General features: G+C 43.5%; 1 long non-coding RNA gene across 2 annotated transcripts; it reads right to left on the bottom strand.

The window, feature by feature from the left end:
• Window positions 1-8,730: 8,730 nt before the first annotated feature.
• Window positions 8,731-18,874, bottom strand: LOC106737979 (uncharacterized). Of its 2 annotated transcripts, none has more exons than XR_009461822.1 (4): window positions 18,787-18,874; window positions 16,335-16,466; window positions 14,072-14,252; window positions 8,731-10,523 (listed from the first exon to the last, which is right to left on the bottom strand). It is a non-coding gene; the product is annotated as an uncharacterized LOC106737979 (long non-coding RNA). The 2 variants fall into 2 exon arrangements; XR_002090828.2 differs by having other exon boundaries at window positions 16,335-16,446; window positions 18,787-18,873.
• Between the last annotated feature and the right edge of the window lie 1,527 nt (window positions 18,875-20,401).

Genomic DNA, 20,401 nt, shown 5'->3' with positions numbered 1-20,401 from the left:
TGGTCTAAGGATATAGCCCAGACAAGATTCTTAGGGTCAATCTGGTATATTTCATTAGACCAACTGAATAGTTGGAAAAATTTTTCTTCGCAAGCTTTTGGGATTAAAAACCCTTTATCAGGCTGAGGAAGCATCCAGTTGGTGTGTGTGCTCTTCCTGGATGGAAGCCAGTAAAGAAGCCTGGCATGCAATGCAGGCAAGAAAGCCAGTCAGTGAAAATGGAAATTGAGGTGCCAAGGGAGAGAGACAGGCTGGGGTGCCCCCTGACTAAGATGGCACCAGTCGCCCATGTGGTCTCCTTCAAGATACACAAATGAAATTTAATTTTAGCCAAACAAACTGCATGGTTAAAAACCTCAGACCTACATTTTGCTTTCAGTTATCCAGACCAAATCTCAGTTTGGTTTTTAAGTAACACCCCAGCAACACCTCCTGCCCCTCTCTTCTCCCCCACAGTATGCACATGCCTGCTTTCTTGAGGAGCTTTGGAAACAGAAGCAGGATGATTCTGCAGGAAATTTAAGACTGTTTTGGGAATTCTCTCCACTGGGGCTGCATAATAGATCCACAATCATTTTGCTTCCAGATTTATACTCTGGCAGCCTCCGTGCTTGAAAATTCTACTTTTTACAACCAGCAGTGAAACAAAGGGGGGAGCTAACAGCAGAGCTTTTTGACATTAATAGATGGCAAAGAAATAGGGGAGGACCAGTAGGGACTTTAGAATGAAGTCACAGACTGGGGAGGAGATGCAGCATGGCCTCTGATGGAGGTCTTGTGCAACCAGCCTGAAGGATGGTCTGAAAAAAAAATTCTTCTTTTTTTTTTTTTAAATTATCAACGACTTAATTTAAAAAAAAAACAAACCATAAAAATTGGTCCCTGTACTGTTCTATTTATTGCATATATCAGTAATGGGGGCAAAATAGAAAATGTTCGCTGCTTTTGTTATCATTATGAAGCACCACACAGTTTTCATGTTCTGAAAAATGTATGCATTATAACACGGCATGACAGAGTTCATTCTTCATAATTACATATGAGTTAATGGAAGATGTCAGGCACAGCACTATCAGGGTAATACTGAATTCCTTGCATGAGGCTGCTTTGAAAACCCTATCTCTATGCAAAGCAAAGAACAGACTGAATCAAAACCTTAGGATGTGCGAGTAAAAAAACCCCAACACCTAACATCTGGATGCTGCTGCTGAGCATGACATCTGCACGCTTGATCTGCCAATAGAGACCCACTGGTTCCATCACTGGGTGGATGGAAAATAATACACTAATTTGCCAGAAACAGGAAGATACGGCATGTGCAAAGCTTTCAAACATGACAGTGATCAATGAAATATATAAATCTCACCAGACATAGTGCTACTGTGAATTATCATTTATTGCCATACAGGGGGCAGATGCTAGAAGTGAGGAAACAAAACAACTGACCAAACCCTGACTCCAGACCGAGTAGACTACAGCATTTGAAATATGATTTTGCTCATGCAGGTAAGGCAGCTAGAGTCTGCATCCAGAAACGGAACAAAATGTGTGCAGATTGTGAAGCTTTCATCTGCTCAGGCAATTGACTGTACACAGAAAAGCAGAGGACCATTTGGAGCCACAAGGAAAAATAGACCTAGAAAGTCTATTTACCATGCCATTAGTATATTTAGGAGGGACAAATTAATTGAATTTTACCTAGAGTACAACTTAGGCTCAGACGTTTGTAAAAAAGAACCAAATTACACTATGCTGCAGCACAGTTCAGAATGACACTGTATTTCCAGATTCAAATACATTAAAATGTGCTGTGATACTGCTAGTAGGCAGCCTTGACTCCAAAACTGATTTTAGGTTATGTAAAGTGCATACTCTGACCAAAGCAAACAACTCCATCTCAATTTTACCTTTAAATGGGGATTGAAAAAAAATAGGATTATATGACTTGATGTGTGGTGGCATTATGTTGGCTTAACTAGACTAATTTAGTCCATATTCTAAGAGTATATATTTGGCTCCAAGTTATGGCAAGAGGGAAGTTATACAAGTACAGTTATACAGAAAAGGGAATAATACATGGCTGATTTATTTCCTCAAATGCATATACATTCCCCAATTTTGAAAGTTAAAAAGCAGGCAAAGCCACTATGAATGTAGCACTAAATGATCCATAAAGAAACTGCATTTATATTAGAATGTATTATTGACTATGGTCTCCCTTGCATAAAACTTAAAGTTAACGCTTACAGCAAACATAAGGGATACTTCCTGCTGTTGTATCAGACAGGCATTTATTACACAGCTATCCAGTCTCATTAATCCTGTGAGGCAAAAAGCCGCTCTAAGCATCTGCAGTGTAAACATGTTATTGAGTGATGGAGTGATTGAGAAACAGCAGGAATTGCTACATTACAGTGTAACTAAAATAAATGCAGACAACAAAACATGCTATAATATATACACTCTATACCACTGGTTGAACACCAGCTCAGAATTTAAGGGCTGTTGCTGATTAATGCTTCAAGGCACTCCTCGTGGCCCGGGATATGATCCTGCAGAGGCTTTGTTTCCATTTCTGTCTTAGCTCTTTAAAACCATTTATTCACATTCAAGAGCTTTAAAATGATGTTCATCTTTTGGGATCTACTGTACTTAGGTTAGATAACTCCCCTTTTGAGTTACTCATTCACCAAGTTCCTTCTTGAGCCCCCCCATTCTGAGTCTTCCCCATCTTTAAACTCTCGCTTCCAAATTCTGAGTCTCCAGAGCCCTTCTTTGTGGAGCTGCATCTTCTAGGTCAGCAAGTCTCTCAGACTCATTCTCACAGCATTCAGAAGACTTCTCAGACTGGCCTTGGAGATGTTTTTTCAGTTAACTGCCTGCTTGTCTCAGGTGATACCTGTTTGGGCTGCCTGAAAGAGAGATGAGCTTTACCCTACAAACTCTATCAGGGTCTTAGGCCCAGGCCCTGATAGTAAATAAAATCATGTAGTCATGATGCACTAATCTAAATGTGCAGTTGTTTAGCCAGCAGGGATTAAAAAAAAAAAAGTTTTACAGATATTTCAGAAGATTAAGCCCCGAGAGGGGAAAAGTTCAATGAGGGTATGACAGGACTGGCAACATGCACTTGCGACAAATACAAATAAGTACATAAATGAATCAAGAACCTCTTTAAAAATACCCTACCGTACTCTTTGAGCACACATTTTGACATATTTGTACATCTGTATGTGAATCAAAAAGATAAGCTCCAAATTATTTGTATTAGAGAAAAAAATATGGGAAAGATTTGCTTTGCAGCCAATTGCTTAGTATCAAAAGACTGAACAAACCACTCTGCATGCAAGACAATTGATTTGTTATTCCCATGTTGGGGTATCTCCAAATTATCTACTAATCTAATACTACCTTTCAATATATGTAAATAACAACACAATGCTTACAATGTCAAAGAGAAGTAATACTACTGTTTGGGTGTCAACACTGAAAATGTTTAATGCTCAGAAAGAAAAAGTTGCCAAAGTAAATAATTCAGTTCGTTAAAATTCTGCCGGGACATTGTCTAGCCTGCTAACACAGCAAACAGATGGGAACTCTCATAATAAAAGTCATATTCAGTCACCAAAACTGATGACATAACACATTAAGAGCTCGCAGGTTAGAATACCAGCTAGACAGATTAATTTGAGCAGAAGTTATTCTGCTTATACTTCCTAAACCTTTTACATTGAGAGTAGGATGGATGGTTTGTCTCAAAAAATTATCTATATTCTACAGAAGTTTTGTTTTTAAAGTTTTTATACCAGAAATAAAGTACCATTCAATTGTTATAAGAAAAAAAAATAGACTACAATGAATTTCACAGCATCAGAAGTTCTATACATTAATAATTTTGGAGTTTTGTTATGCATTACACTCTCCATTTGTGCCTTGGCAGGTTGAGAAGCATGATCCTTATACTTTTATAATTAGCAGCATCTGGAAAAAGCTAGAAATAATGGACTAAAGAATAAAGGTGATAGATGGGCTGTTACCAATTAGCACTCCTTCAGTTGCAGAAAAATAGTGACAGAAGATGATTTTTTAAAACTAAAATTGAAAGAATTCTATTTCTCTCAGCTCCCAGACAGCGTGTGGTGCCCTGCCCAGCCACACTATACCCGTGCCATGGGGCAGCTGCCATGCGGGTGCCAAGCTGGGGGAGGGCAATCCCTGCATGGCTCTGCCACAAGCCCCCAAAGGCCCTGATCACCACTGCTACAGCTGATGAGTGCGGGGCTTATTTCTTTATTTATTTTTTTAAAGTGCTGGGAGGCTGGAGTGGGCAGGGGATGGGTCCAGGCAGGGAAGCCATGAGGGCTTTTTTCCGCAGCTCTTCTGGCTGTGCTTGGTGCGGGCTGCGCCGAGCAGACTTGGGTGCTGGCGCTGGCCCCAGCCGGCAGTAGCAGCATAATGTCAGCTTGCCCACAAATCCAGAGGCTTGCACCCAACTTGGGAGGGCTGTGGGGCTATGCCAGACTCCTCCCGGGGGATGTGGGTCCTCAGATCTGTGCACGGAATGCCAGTAGGCTGCTGTCCCTCCCCCAGCACTGGGATTGGAAGGGACCTCAGGGACAGTTCACAGACACTGACCAGCTACAGATGTCAATATCAGAGCAGTTCTTCTGCCCCTCTTTCCCCTCCCTCTTCTTAGTTTCTGTTTCCCTGCAAGCCTGGCTCCAAAACATCTGAAACATTTTGGATGGTCTGGTTTGGTTTTGGAGCCTTCCATTTCATTTCAGATTCGGTGTTTCAGGTGCCAAAATGGGCCAAAACACCTCCAAAATGAAACAGCTGCTGAAATTTCACACAGCCGTAATAGTGATACATACTTCTTATGATATTTGGTCAGATATATCAGTAAAAACCACAACAAAAAACCCCTCCCAGTAGCAATGGCTAAGATTTTAGCAAAGAGTATCAGTTTTATGTCCTATCTGTGCCTGCCAAAAGCAGATCCCCTGCCAATAAAGGCAGGTGAAACAGCTTTCTTTTGCACTGCAGCCCCATGGTTGTCAAAATCCTAGTTGGGCAGACTACAAGTAGGAGGAAGTTCCAGCATGTTCATGAGAAACTTTAGTTATATGTTTGTAATCATTAATGGTATAGACACGTAGTGCAAGTGTTTAAGCAAGAGACCCATTTCAAATTTTTGTTTATCCTGTATTTTAAGTGAATACTTTCACCAACTCTTGTGCCCAATATTGAGACCAATAAGTAGCATAGCCCATGGAAGAAGGAAAATTTTTATAATGATGATAGGAAAGTAGGGCTGAAAGAAACTTCACCAGGTCATCTAGCCTAGCCCCCTCCTCAAGGCAGGATCATTCCCATCTAAACCATACCAGCCAAGTGTCTATCTAAGCTGCTTTTGAAAGTTTCCAAACAGAGATTTCACAGTTTCTCCAGGTAGCCTCTTGCAATGTCTGACCATTCTCATACAAAGAGAATGATCTCTCCTAATCTCCTAAATTTCCCCTGCTGCAGCTCGCAACTATTGCTCCTGGTCCTGTCCCCTGCAGTCACAGAGAAAAACCCATCTCTATCCTCTTTATCATCGGTGATGCATAGGGGTTGCATGCTGGTGCACATACACCCCCTGAGAGAAGTGTCACCAATGCTACCGGTGGCACCTGTGGGCAGTTGCCACTGGCCACCCGCACCCCTCTCACTGGCATCCCTGCTGGTGGTATCTGCAGGTGGTTCCCAACCACCACTGGCTGCCACTGCTGGTAGCATGGTGCTCATCACTCCTGCCCCACTGACACCACCTTGGCCATCTGCAGGAGCTCTCTGCTCACTGCTGCCACAACCCCACCACTGCCACCACCTGTGGGCAGTTGCCATACCCCCCAGCCTCTGGGGGAATGCATCATTCATGCTCTTTATAATTGCCTTTTTGGTATTTGGAGACTATTATCAAATCCCACCTCAGTGTTCTTTTCTTTAGGCTAAATAACCCTAGATCGCCTTTCCTCACAAGTTTTGCCTCCAAGGCCCTTAATAATTTTTTTTGCACTGTGCTGGACTCTTTCCAAGCTGCCCACATCCTTCTTGAAGTGTGGGGCCCAAAATTGGACACAGTACTTCAGGCAAGGCCTCACTAGTAATACAACCCTGTATACTCTGTGTGTGTGTATGGGGGGGAGGGGTGGGGGGGCTGCAGCAAGAACACACTGTTGGCTCACATTCAGTTTAGGGTCTACTGTAACCCTTAGGTACTTCTCTGCAGTAGTGCAACTTAGCAATCATTTCCCAGTTTGTATTTGTATATGCACTTGGTCCATCTCAAGTACAAAATTTTGCACTGTCCTGGCTGAATCTCATCTCTCTGATTGCAAACTATTTTTCTGGTCAATCCAGGTGATTCTGGATTTTAGCCTTGCCCTATGGAGTTTCCATAGTTCCACCCAACTTGGTATCATCTGCAAATTTGACAAGTGTGCGCATGATCCCATCATCCAAATCATTAATGAAGATGTTGAACAATACTGGACCCAGGACAGATCCCTAGGGAACCCCACTTGATACCTCCTATCAACTAGACATTGAGTCAATTGGGCTCCACCTATGCCTATTGTGATGCAAACCCTAATCCAGCAGCTGATAAAAATCAAGGAAGACACCTGTTGTCTTCAGTGACAGTTGGATTAAGCTCATACTCATACTCTAGGCATTATAAGACTCCTAAATAAAGATGCATAGAATACTGCAAATTGTACATGGCAAAAGGGGCTGCTGATGCTACAAGATGTACAAGCACTAAGGTGATCTTCAGCTTTTTTGGGGAGTCAAGCTTCAACTGCTTTTTCTTCATCCCTATCCAGTAATGTATTGGTAACGTATTTGATAGAGCCTGATATTGTCCTGTCAAAGTATTTTATTAATAAGTTGTTTGCACATATAGATGTTAGAAAGATGTTGGGGAATGATTATGGGAAAGTAATTTAATTTGGGAAGGGCACTGAAAAGGTAGGAAACCTTGCAAGAGAAAGTACCTTGTTGACAAGATATTTGTAAAGCTATTAGCTTGAAGTTTTTAAAATCCCTTGGGAAATGCTTTACACAGGGGTGGGCAAAATATGGCCCATGGTCCAGATCTGGCCTGCCAGGGCATTCTATACAGCCCGCAGGACACTCCAAAATTCTAGAAAATGAATGTTTATCTGCCCCTGGCTGCCTGTCAAAGATGACAGGAGCCAAGGGTGGTAGGACCCAGAGGGAACCAGTGGCAGAACTAAACAGCCACAGCAGCAAGTCAGCCCGGCTCCACACCATCCTGAGCCCTAGCCCCTCCACCCCAAGCCCCAGCCAGAGGCCTCTGCCTAGCAGAGGCTTCTGGTCTGGAACTGTTCCTGCCTCCCTGTGCCAAGGGAAATGCAGATAAGGAGGGGTAGAGAGGCAGGGAAGGACCGTGGGCAATTGCCCCAGTCCTCAGGGCTAGCTGGCATAGCCCCCGTCCCAGCTGCTCCTGGTGCTGCAGCTGGGAACCATGTGATGCCGGAGCAGCTGGTGGATGGGGCAGGGGGAAGCAGGAAAGTGGCTGTGGCAGGTTGGGGGGGAAGGGACAGTGAGCAGGCACATGGAGCACAGTGACAGCCAGGCGAGCACTTGAGGCCAGCACCCGTGCTTTATGGAGCTGGGCTGTATTGCTTAAGCAGGGAGAAGAGGGAGCCAGCCTGGCTCCATAGAGCTCCTGCCATCCTGCTCTAGGCCCTGTCAGTGCTGGCCCCATGCTTGAGCCCACTGCCCCTTTCCCCCACCTGCCACAGCCATTTCCTTGCTCCCTCCTGCCTGCCATGCTCTGGCACCATGTGGTTCCCAGCTGCAGCACTGGGACCCCAGGAGCTGTTGGGATAGGGACTCTGCCTGGCATTGGGGAGGGGAGGGGGGGGGGCAGGCTGTGGGCAAACCCTTCCCCTCCATCCTCCCCCCACAAAACCCATACCTAGCCACCCCCCACATACCCACAGCCCCCTGCCCCTATCCACCCCCTGACAAATCCCCCACACACCCCCTCCCCCCCACCCCACAATATACAAGAGTAAGACTTCATTTTAAGCTATTATACTATCATCTCTTTGTACACTACACAAATACATGCAAGTCAGGACAAATATTCTTTTAAATAGAATTAATGAATGGTGTAGTACGTTTGATTTTTAGAATATAACTTGGTATTTTTCTGGTTCAGAGATGACAAAACTCCTTGCTGAAAGGAGTAATTCTGGGGGGCAAGGGGAGGGACTAACCATACAGCCCTTGATGGCTTGCCAGAACACAGCAAGTGGCCCACCGCCTTAAATAATTGCCCGCTCCTGGCTTACATGGTATGAACAACAACAAAAAAATAGCAATAGGAATGTTTTTTGCACCCCACATTTTATGTTTAGTAGGTAACTGTTCTGCTGTACTAGGATTCCTGGGTCCCAGTTTCTGCTGGTACAAAACAAAAACACCTCCACAATTCATTTTGATTGTGTCAGAGCATCTGAGTTAGTGTCTTAAGTGACAACTTAATGAGATTTCATATACATCTGATTGTATGTTACATCAATAAAACGCAAAATTGCACTACAAGCAAATACTAACAAAATATATCATCCTTGTTTACAACTTACAACTACATAGGAGCCCCCAAAATAAAAATATTATGGCTTCAAAGAAGGGGGGAGACAATATAGAAAATAAAGGGAAACAATCATTTATTTATTTATCTTTTTGCATACAGCTAGCAAGAATCTTTATCACCTTGTTTTAGTGATGCTATAAAGGATAGCTAGTCTTATGCTTCAGGCCATATCCCAAGATCTCTTGAGATCTTGTGTAACTCCTGGCTCTAAAACAGACTTCCTTTGTGAACTTGTGGGTTTCATTTCAATTAATTCTTCTTTCAATCTTACTTATTTTGATTCTAAGCTTTGAGGCAGAGACTTCCTTGGTATATATGTATGGCATCTAGCACAATCAGTCATGAGAATCATTAATAGATGTCATCAATCACTCTTCTCTAAAAGATTGTGATGTTCTCCAAGAACTGTGCGCAGCTGAAAAACTCTTTATTTCTACTCATTAACAGAGCCTAGTTTTGATGTCCTTTTGATGGGACAAATTATTCCGGTTGATTTGTTGCTTATGTGACAGAACCCAAGACAGAAAATGGAGATACAAGTGTAGGTTTCTGCTATGAAATATGAATTTCTTCATGAACCCCTAGAATGAAGTTTCTGCATCTCTTCTCTAATATTAACAAACAAAGGAAAAAAGAACGTTTTGTTTACCATGGTGACTGCACTAAAAGTCAATACATTATAGATGCTGCTACATTAAACACCAATAAAGTGTTCTTTGTGCTAAATTCTCAATGCCCAACTAATCACAACCTTTTAAGAACAGCAACTATCAATGTTTCACCTGTTCTTTGTAGCTTCTGATCTCTTACTTTTTTTGACAAAATTCATATGGATATAGAATATCTGGTAGTCCTGGCATAGAATAATGAATAGCATGCAGGTTACAAAGTAAAAGGTGTAAAATCCAAAACCAAAAACCTTTGAAAAACACCTAACGTTGCAACGCGTACACAGTTGTATAAGCGGCAAAACATCCATCAGCATGCAGAAAATGGTGGTGCTCCACTTTTGAACTAACACACAAAGGTGTTTTAGGTCACAAGTGTACCGCCACCATCTTTTCCATGCCGATGTGGATTTTGCCGCTTATACAACTGCAAGTAATGCAGTGCAGTGTGTGTCAGCTCGCACACAGAGCAGACTGGATTGATCTAGTCTGCTCTGACACACAATCTCCAGCACGTTGCCTTGCAAAAGACTATGTGTATAAATTGCTGTAATCTAATCTAAAATGGCCACAGGTTAGAGTGTTACATGCCATAAACACAACGTGAAAATCTTTGAACCCTACTTTTTAGTTCTGGATGTGGAACATATTCATACTTAAAACAAACAAAAAAACACCCAATGTGGAAATGACCACAATAGCTAACATCAAACTGGCAAAATAATTCCAATTCTGCTAGTTAGAATTTATTAAAATCATCATTATGTATGATAAAGTCATGAGATGAAAATCTCCTCTAACTGGTTTTCTGATCAGCTTGCTTTTATAGTTTTCTTTATTATTATAAGAGAAAACTTTGAGGAATCTTGTGCTTGTTGAATGCATTTCTAGAACAATCACAGAATAATCACTTCACACTGACAGCTGTAGCAAGGCCTTACTCCAGAGACAACACCAAGTGCATCCTCCTTCCTGGGGCAGACACGGAGCAGGAGAAAGACATTCTGGGACAAAACCTTTGTTTTTTCTGCAGCAGATGATGGCAGCATGTCCCAAGAGTAGTCCTCTTTTAATTGAGCCATCCCACACTGCCTGAGGTGCTGACAGCTCTTTTCTTTAGCTGCTTCACAAGCCCAATCTTTGCAGAAGATGCTACTGATCAGGCATCTTCTCTTCCTAGGCTAAAAAGGTAAAAAACACTCAGTTATCATGTTTGATATCCTATGGAATACTGATTTGCTTGCTAGCCTGCTAGTACTCATCCAGGGAAGTGACCCAGGAACACTGTGTGTTATCAGGAAATGCCCCTAGGGACAGCTTCCTGTCCATTCAGGAGAAAAGGGAACTGTGGCTTCATTTGGGAGAGCCCAGTTTTGTGTTTGTGATCTACGTACCAACCAGCACTGACAGTTTGATTACCACTGTCCCAAAATGAGGACAGCAGATCATGTGGAGTAAGCATTTCTGTAAATGATTGTTGACAGTTTTGAAAGACAAACAAATAAAGCAAACACTTGGGTTTTTTTTGTTTGTTTCATTTGATTATTATGGGAGCCTAATTCAGAGTTTAAGAAGAAAAAACTTTCAGTAATGATTTAGGACATGTCATAATTATGTTCATCTTTAAAAATAAACTAGAGTGGAGAGCAAAGCCTGAAAGGAGGGGGAAGAAGGGGATGAGTAATTAGGAGCGTCTGAAATTCTCAACAATACTGGGCAGATTTCTACCCCCCCCCCCCCCCCCCGATCTGCCACTCAGCAACACCCATATATTGGTTTAAATATCAGCCAGAGGTGATGATTGTTTGACATTTATACTAGTCAAGAATATTTGTATTGCTTATAGTATAAGCCACGTAACATAGATACAGGAGTTTACATACAGTAGTTCTATGTGCCACCCAGGAAGGCCAAGGGGGCAGATAGTAATTTTCCAACCTGTGGGAAGCTTGGGATCAACAGCAGTGGACAACACACCAAAGAAATTTAACCCCCCTTCTGAGGAGCTGTATTTTATTCATTTAGTGATTCTAAGGAAAATGGTATTGATGGCATGGTTTCAAATCCCAGGCTGCCATTTTCTAAAACCCAGTTTAAGATGCTGATGTACACCAAGTGGTTTGTTGGCTTCCTGCAGGCTGTCTGGACAGTGAAATTGGCTCATCATAATTCTGTATTGAATCACTTGATTAAACAAAAGTGGATTTGAAAGCAAACACAGTGAGACTTGGGTCCTAAGCAGCGACTCCTTAATATGGACACACGCCTGTGAGTGGTCTAGTTTCCCACTTGAAAAATGTGTGAAGGCTTACATGTGATCCCAATGAGATCCCACTAGTGGCAGCTCTCCACTGGGAAAGTACAAGAGGCCCTCAAAGTTTAAGTTACACATCTCTGCCTTCTAACAATGAATTAGGCAGCATCCACCCTCTGTTTCCTTCTCTAATGGGAGGTCTTGTTTTTATGACGTCCCCTTACACCAGAAACCTGTGCACCTAAATGAGTTGGGTACAGAGGCTCTGGTGTCCTTCCTCAGTTCCAGGCAAGTCTGGTAAGGGAGAAATGCTGCCCAACTGTGTTTTGAGAGTACTACTCCAGATGACTTAACATCATAGCAGCGAATCCCAAGACTCGGATTCTAACCAAAAAACAGATTTTAGATCTTGGAATTAGTGGTTGCTTTACCACACTGCTGTCTGTGACCCATTTATTCCTGGACACCTTTTATGAAAGTAATATGGATTTGTCTTGGGCAACATGGGGGCTTGTGTCAGGAGCATGCATTTATTTATACCCTATGGGCTTCTACCAATGCTGTCAGACTTCTCCGAATGCTACTATTGCTTAGATCTTTCTTCCTTTAACTCCCCCCCCACCCACACAGTGATTTAAAACAAAAAAAAAAAAAAAAAAAACCTTTATTATCTGCTCCCCCCCCCCCCGCTTCTGAGGTTATCAGGACAAAGTCAGTACTTTTCACAAATACACCTCCGTTTTGTATCTACCTTATCAATTCATCCATCTAACTAATCTGCTCGCAATAGGAAATGCTGGGATATGGTACACTGTTACCCTAAGTAACTCTGAGATCACCATACAAGTCTCATTTGATTATCAGACCAATAATACAGGCACTCATTTAGTTAGCAAGTGTTCCTTTTCCTAGTGCTCCAACTAGACTGAATCTTAAATAATAAAAGGATCATTATTCTAAGCTGTGTGTTGGGTTTTAGAGGAGAACCATCCATGAAGCCATCACTGAAGGCACAACTAGAATCCTGAGGATACTTTTTTCAGAATGTGTGTGGTGGACTTAATGATCCCACCTGGCATGTCCTGGGCTCAGAAAAAAAATCTTCCTTGTGCTTGGGGGATGGGCTCCAATCAGGTAAGGGCTAGGTGGGGTTGGCTCCACTTTGCCTGGAAGAGGAGGCACAAGGAGCCTCCCAGACCCAAGTGAAGCCTGTATTTGGCAGATCCAGCAAAGCTTCGGGGCTCGAGCCTCCAAAGTGAATAAAAGGAGCTGTGTACACAGCATACGAGTGACATGTTGGGTGCACAATGAAGGAAGAATGGATTAAGAGCTGGGGAAGAGCCTAGTAGGCAAAGCAGCACCCAGAAGAGCCCTCCTCATTGGGACCGAGGCCTCAACCCCATCAGTGCATGGAGCCCAGACCGTGGGAGCAACTCAAAGTAGCTCAGGTCTGCAACCCTGGCAGGCAGCCAAGGAGCAGCAATCTGTGCTGGTGGGTCAAAGAGCTGACCAGGACTCTGGGAGCTGTTTCAAGGCAGCTCAGGTCCCCAAACCTGGACATACAGCCAGGCTGCCAACATGGCATGACCCCACAGCGGGTCCCCGGTGTCATGAGGTGGCCCAGGCCTCCAAAATCTGCCACAGGGAGTGAGCCAGATGGTGCATGGGCCATGAATAGCTCTCAGGAAGGGAGAGAGACCTGGGCAGCAGCCAGCCACTATGCCAGGAAAGGCACCCACCCCACAGAGCCAGAGCAGCCCTGTGTCACTAAGGGGTCCTGCAGGGGAAGGAGCCAGCAAAAGCTTCTGTGAAGTAGGGTCCTCCCCTCACAAGGGGTTGGAGCAGCCTGGAACATCATCCCCTTCTCCCCTAGCAGAGCTGCAGCCAGGCTCCCCATCACTGAATGGGGAGACCCTAGCATAGTAGCACCTTCAGACACCCGGAAGGGTAAGCAAGTGCCCCATATTTTGTCATTTGTGCCATATATTTTGTCAGTTGAGATTTCACTGTTACAGGAGCACAAATGCATTTGTGCTTTGATTCCCATTGCATACATGACAATGTTCTTTCAGCCTGTAAATAGTTAGTTGCATTGATCCCAGTTGACATGCTGTATTTACCTGTGTTTGCTTATACTTAATGGTTCCAGCTCCATTACTTACATGTATGGGTTGAAGCTCTATAAGAGGTATAAAACTGATATATTCAATGATACAGGACTACACACATACACACCCCCCCCCAACTGCCTAACTCTATACAAGCTTATTAATTAATAAAATAAAGCTATATACATGTGCCCATATCTGTATCTGACTTAATTTTATTAATTAATAAACCTGTATATAGTTTAGAGTCAGGCCAGGACCCAACTGCTTTAGGGAACTGAGGGGAAACTGTGTGGTTGACAGTTCCCTCCCATAGCACTTCTGCCTGCTGACAACCCCCTTCAATTCAGAGAAAGGGGGTACATACCTTGTGTGTGCCCTAGCTACATATATTTTTAGGATATTTTGCTATGTTTTTCCATTAGGGCTCAGGTGTTAAAGCATTAAATATGTGCAAGAGGCACCACTAGTTTGGTAGCTTTTAATATACACTGTTGTATGGTCTTGGCTTCTCCAGAGTTCGGGGTTGGATTATGATGTTCTTCATACTGAAGGAAGAAAAAAAAAAAAAAATATCTAGTATAGATTAGAAGTTCAGTTATATAATAGCTATATTATAGACTGGTCTGTTTGTGTTTTCCTGTCAGACTTGTTTTCATCTTTATATGAAAGCTGTTGTGTACTTAGGAGGAGGATATTTCCAATCCCAGAAGATTTGTATAAATTCTCGTTGTTTTTTGTTTATCCTGAAGATTTGTTTAAAAATTTCAATTCTTGTTATATTAATAGAATTGATATTGAAATGTTTCTGTATTCCTACAAGTCACACTGGCACTTGATTCTAAAGCTTTAATTAAATTCACCAAGTATGATAGTAAATAATGTTCCACTCAGTCACAAAAATGTCATTTAGGAAATATGGCATTTCTCACTAGTGATCATGTACAGGAATTCAGTTACCTGCAGTACATTTGTATTGACATTAAGTGACCATCAAAGCAAGCCAAAGCACATTTCTTATAGTCAAGCTTCAGTAGTCTGAGGCTAGAGACAGAAGTTACACAAACTAGTTTAAAGCTATCAGAAACTGGTTTAAAATGTGTAACAGAACAGAAGCTCAGTGCACATAAGCCACTTCCAAAATGGCTAAAGCGGGTTTAAGATAAGCCTGGTTGAATGTAGTAGCAGACCCAACTAATTTAAGTCAAAAACAGTTTATGAAATTTCTGTCCCAGACCCCTTCCTGGTTCAAGTTAAATCAGTTCTTTAATATGGTTCACAGCCCTGGGCTGGGCCATCTGCTCTCTAGCTGGAGCAGGCTCACTGTCCCTCTAGACAAATCCCTTCTGGGTCTGGGTCTAGGGAGGAGGGTTAAGCTTCCCCCAAAGTACAGAGCTGCCCTGCCGGCTGCTACTGTGGACTACAAGTCACAGAGGCACCTGGAAGCAGGAAGAGGAAGTGATAAGCAACCCTGCAGAGTCCTGCTGCTGGTGTAAACTGCAAATCCCAAAGACCTCAAGGGCAGGTGGAAGAGGAAGAAAACACAGCCCATGCTGGCTACGTGCCAGAGAGACATGCTTTAATGCCCCCTGGCTTCTGCTTGAGCCACTGCAGACATGGGGCTGCATTTCCTGAATCAAAACTGAGAGTCTGTTCATTTTTTTTTTTTTTTTGTTCAATCTGTGCAGCCTAGACTAACCTGCAAAGACTGAATTAATTCAGCCTCAGACTTTTTGACTGTCTGTACTTAGCTTGAATGCCCAGTCCCGGCACAAAGGAAATTGAAGCATTGGAAAAAAAAAAGAAAAGCAAGCAAGCATACCCTGTTACCAGTACAGCCAAAACATGTCATGTGCTTAATCTTAAGCACAAGTGCTTTGGATTCATGTAAACTGAATGATTATATACTTGCATTGTTTAAAAGGAAGCTTTAGAATCCATCCAGTTGTTTCACTATTGCTTAGTTACTTATAGAGCCATTGATCTGTACAACCCCTTATATACATAAATGACACGGCTCCTTTCCAAGGGACAACATGGTTGTTCATGTATTGAGGAGTTAGATGCACAGAGTACACCTTCCATGATATTCCGCATCTACTCCCTCATCCTCAATGTTATATTTTCTTTCATTTCTTTTTCCCTAGTTAGCTACTGTGTTGCCCATGGACAAGCGGTATGCAGCAGCCAGAGCTGTCCCAGCCTTCCCAGTGAGCTATGGCTTCATCCTGCCCCACCCTGGCTGGGTGAATGGCAGCAGGGCCACTCACCTAGCTGGGGTTGTGCAGGGCTGGGAAGCCAAGGCTGCTTCAGCACTGTACATTGCCTGTCCGTGGGCAGTGCAGTGGCTCCACCCCACCCCAGCTAGGTGAGCAGTGGGAGGACATAGCCCCTGCTCCGAGCACCTTCCACCACCTACCCAGAGCACAGCCTCACACAGCCCTGGCCCTGCCCTGCACAGATCCAGGGGCACATACCCCCCCACCCCCCATGCCAGTGGTGTGCAGCAGCAGGAGCCACCCCCCACCTCCTGCTGCCTCCGCCACCTGCTGGGCATCCCTGTCCCAGCCCCAATGCTTCCCTTGCTGTGGGCACTGATCTGCCCCTGCCACACCCCACAACAAACTTACCAGGTAGAGGCAGTTGGTTTCGACTTTACGACACTGGACACCTGTTGGAACCTTGAAACTGTCGTAGTTTACAAAAGGTTGTAAGTGATGTTTGTTGTAAGTCCAGGACTGCCTGTAGTACAGGAGGAAGGTCTGTAAATAGACCCAAGGCAGCATTTCTTTAAACTGATTGTCGGGGGGGGGGGGGGGGGGGGGGGGAGGAGTCCAGAGCTGCTTCTGAACATGTTGCTTACAGGGTACAATAAAAAGATATTTATGGAAGCATCTAATTAAGGATTTTTATGGTACAGGAATTCCTTCACTCAGGCCTGGTGGTCACCTCCAGTAGGCTCGGGTACAGTTTCTCCATCATTTTGATGGAGGTGCAGGATTTGAGCATGTTCCAGTAGTAAAAGCAAGGAGTAGTAGTCAGAACTACAAATTCTATTCCCCATCTCTGCTTTTGACCCAGTAAGTAACCTGAAGCCACTGTTCTGTGCTCCAGCTTTTCTAACTATGAAGTGGGGATAGTAAAGCATATGCATGGCATACCAGAACAGTGAGAATAAAATTCATGTTTGTAAAGCACTTGGAATTCTTCAGATTAACAAACTTTTTTTTTTTTTAAGTTTTTAAAGTTACCAAAATTATTTTCACACTGTTGTACTATAGCCTGCAAGTCAGCCTCAGACATGACTAAGGTGACTGAACAGAGAATTAGAGTTCAGCCATGATTTTTACCATCTCCTGGACACTGCCCTGTTCTTTGAGCACGTTTCTTAAATTAACGTTTTCCTATAAGGATGGCCAAGATTATCTATTTAAATTACATATTTAAATACCAAAACAAAAAGGCCTGATTTGCCAAGGTGATATGCACTCACTGTCCCCAATTAAGCCAACATGCCATTTACAGATACTCAGCACTTCAAGAAAGCAGGCTACTTATTAGGCTGCATAGCCTAAACCACAGAAGTTTAATTATTTTTTTTCTTTCATCTCTCATACAAATACAGATTCGGCAAGTGTCTCAAGGGTGTTGTTGGCATGAATTAACCTTTACACAGCACTTCAGATCATATATACTAGAAGGGACCTTCTTTATCAGAGGACAGTCCCCCCATGTTCTCAGGTAAATTAACTGAATGAATCCCCTAAATTGCCACTTCAAACCCCAACCAAGAGCTACAAGAAATATTGGAAATACATAATCCCCAGGGCATACAGCTTTGGGGTTCAGGAGGGGGAAAATCCCCCTCAGCTCCTTGGGGCTGCCCCATGCTGGGGTGAGAAGCCACCCCAAGGCAGGGGTTCCCTGGTGCCCCCATGCTGGACTGCATGGGTGGGCACCCAGCCCAGAGAACTCCTCCCTCCTGTGGCAGCTGCTGAAGCAGCTGGGGGAAGGACCTCAATGCAGGGGCTCCCTGGTGCCCACACTGCAGGGGCCTTGGAAACTCTTTCTCCATCCCTCTTGTGGCAGCAGGTAGAGCAAGCAGTTGTGCAGGGGACATGGGGAATTGGCTCCCCAGGCTACCCCTAGCACAGGGGTGGGGGGGGGGGGGAAAAAAGGATCCAAAAGCCCCCACCACAGGGGCCTTCCCTTCCCCTCATGCTCTGTATAGATCCCCAGATCCCCCTAGCCCAGGTCTGTTCCTCTGCTCCCCCCAGAGGATGGATACATTTAGGAAGCAGGCTAGGGAGCAGAGAAGCAGGGCAGCACCAGAGCAAATGGCTGCAAGACATCCTGGGATGTTGGGGGGAGGGAAGGAGAGGGCACTGTGCTTTGACTTGAAGCAGGAAGGGAACTGGGACAGAAGTTCCAAAAACCAGTTAGGTCTGATACTACATCCAGCCAGGGTTGGCCAGAACTAGTTTTGGCCATTTTGAGGTCAGTTTAATGTACGCTGCATTTCTGTTCTGTTACAGGCTTAAAGGTGGTCCAAATCACTTCAACCAGTTTGTGAACAACTTCTGGATTTTTCTACTGCTCTGCTGTAGCTGGTTATGGACAGGAGGCAGTGCATCCTGGTGCAGTTCAGGGCTGGGGTGCCCAAGATACTGCCCGTGGAGCAGTTCAACCTGGCTTTCTGGAGGCACTGACCAAGGGAGCAGGAGCAAGGCCTGCAAGTGTAGCTGGGAATGTAGAGCCCAGCCTGGAGATGTAAAGGGGGTGGGTGAAAAATACACATTCATCCAACACCCCCATGGATAAGTCAGCCCTTGAACCAGCTCCTTTAATCTGGTCCCAGCAACTTAGTCTCTCTCTGGGCTCAGCAACACAGGCTTAAATGCCCCAGACTCATCTGCTCTACAGGGCTCAGCCAAACAATACAAGTACTCTAAAATAAACACACCTTTATCCTGGCCCCAGCAACACAAGTTTTAAAGCCCTGGGTAAACCTGCACCACAGAGCTGAGCAGAAAACATAAAACAATCCAGCCTAAACACCCACAAGCATAGATTAACACTCACCTCCAGTCTTCCTTCCTCCTTACAGAAAACCTCACTCTTCACCAAACCATTACCTCTCCATATCCTTTTCTCTCCTCACTTCCTCTTTATTTCTAGTCAGCCAGTTATTGGCTGATTGCCTGAGCCAGCTGAGGCCCCTTAGGTGGGGGCTTGTTAGGGGCTGGCTAATTGATCTAGGTTGCAAGCCTGCAGCCTGTTACACAGGCGCTGAGCAATGACAGTGTTAACCTTCAGACTACTGCCATGCTCCTCTTCTTCCTGTCACCAACAACATCTGAATCAATCCTGGTAGAAGTTGGGGGCAGTTGTGTTTGACACCCCTGGTTTAGGTCATTATATTTTACAAAATACTTGTGCTAGGTAGTGCAGTTAGAGCAGGATGCTTTACAATCCAAACATCTCTAATAAAAAAATATGTAGTTGCCATTTTTATACTATTCCTTTTCAGAAGGAAGCTGTTCTGGGACTCAGACATGCGCTATGCATGATGTCAAACTGCACATTCCATGGCTGGAAGATATAAAGCACATATGACAAACCTATTAACTTTTTGGTAAATATTCTTTTAAAATATTGCTGTGACAATATTTTACTTCCTGGCCAAAGCAATGAATATCAAAGACTGTTTTCACTGATAACTTTTGGCTGCCTGAATAGAGCAAACTGAAGCAAATTTGTAGGCAGGAAATAATTTTAAAGATTACTATTCTATCTCAGTGGTGGAAGGATGTAAATTCTCAACTGTCCCTTTTAAAATGTATAAGTCTTGAAATACCCTGGAGCCACATGTGCTAGTAGGTCAGCCAGACAGGACAAACATTTACAAAGCACTTTGTAAAAGCAGGACCCCAAATTCTCAGGAGAAAGGATTGGGCTACATTTCTTTCCTCTTGTCCTGCAGAGAAATAAGGGGCAGGGAGGGAAGGGAGAGGGAGAGGTATCACCTGTATATTAAATAGAATTAGAGGCCTCAAGCAATTGTTGGATTGGACTATGCATAAAAATTAGCTTTTTCAACACAGTCCATCAGTTACTGTCTTCTAGGCTCTGTGCCAGTTCTGATCAGCTGGGTCCTCTCTGGCCATTTTTACTCCCAGTTTGTATAGCTTCATCTTTTTTATGTTATCTTTAACTTTGCACATGGAGATTTTTTTCCTTCCCAAAGTTGCATTTTGGAATTAGGATATATAACCATGGTAGCATATCTATTAATAAAGGTCCAGATATTAACATTCTTGTTCATATTGCCTAGTGCATTACTGCACAAGGAGTCTCTTTTACTTTAATCTGATAATTTGCAAACATGACACTACACAAATTAAAAAAAATATATATAGAAGTACAATCATATTGCGCATAGTTATCCATTTACTTGTTCATGTTTTCTGTCCTCTCCAAATGTCAGGCTGTGTTGGTATTTTTTTTGTTTTGGGAGTTTTTTGTTTTTGTTTTTAAATCTTTGCTTTGTGCTGCAAAGCAGTATTTTAGGCAGTTTTAGAACTAGCTCCACTGGTGATCTGTATATTCCATATATCCCCATCTACAGTGGAGGAAAAAGGAGTGACAAAATTGATGATCTGCATACAGGAAGACAGAGAAGGATGTTAAAATTATT

This window comes from Alligator mississippiensis, chromosome 4 (assembly GCF_030867095.1).
Source record: "Alligator mississippiensis isolate rAllMis1 chromosome 4, rAllMis1, whole genome shotgun sequence".
NCBI lineage: Eukaryota > Metazoa > Chordata > Crocodylia > Alligatoridae > Alligator > Alligator mississippiensis.
The sequence above is the reverse complement of the archived record's forward strand: the minus strand, read 5'-3'. Positions and strand labels throughout refer to the sequence as shown.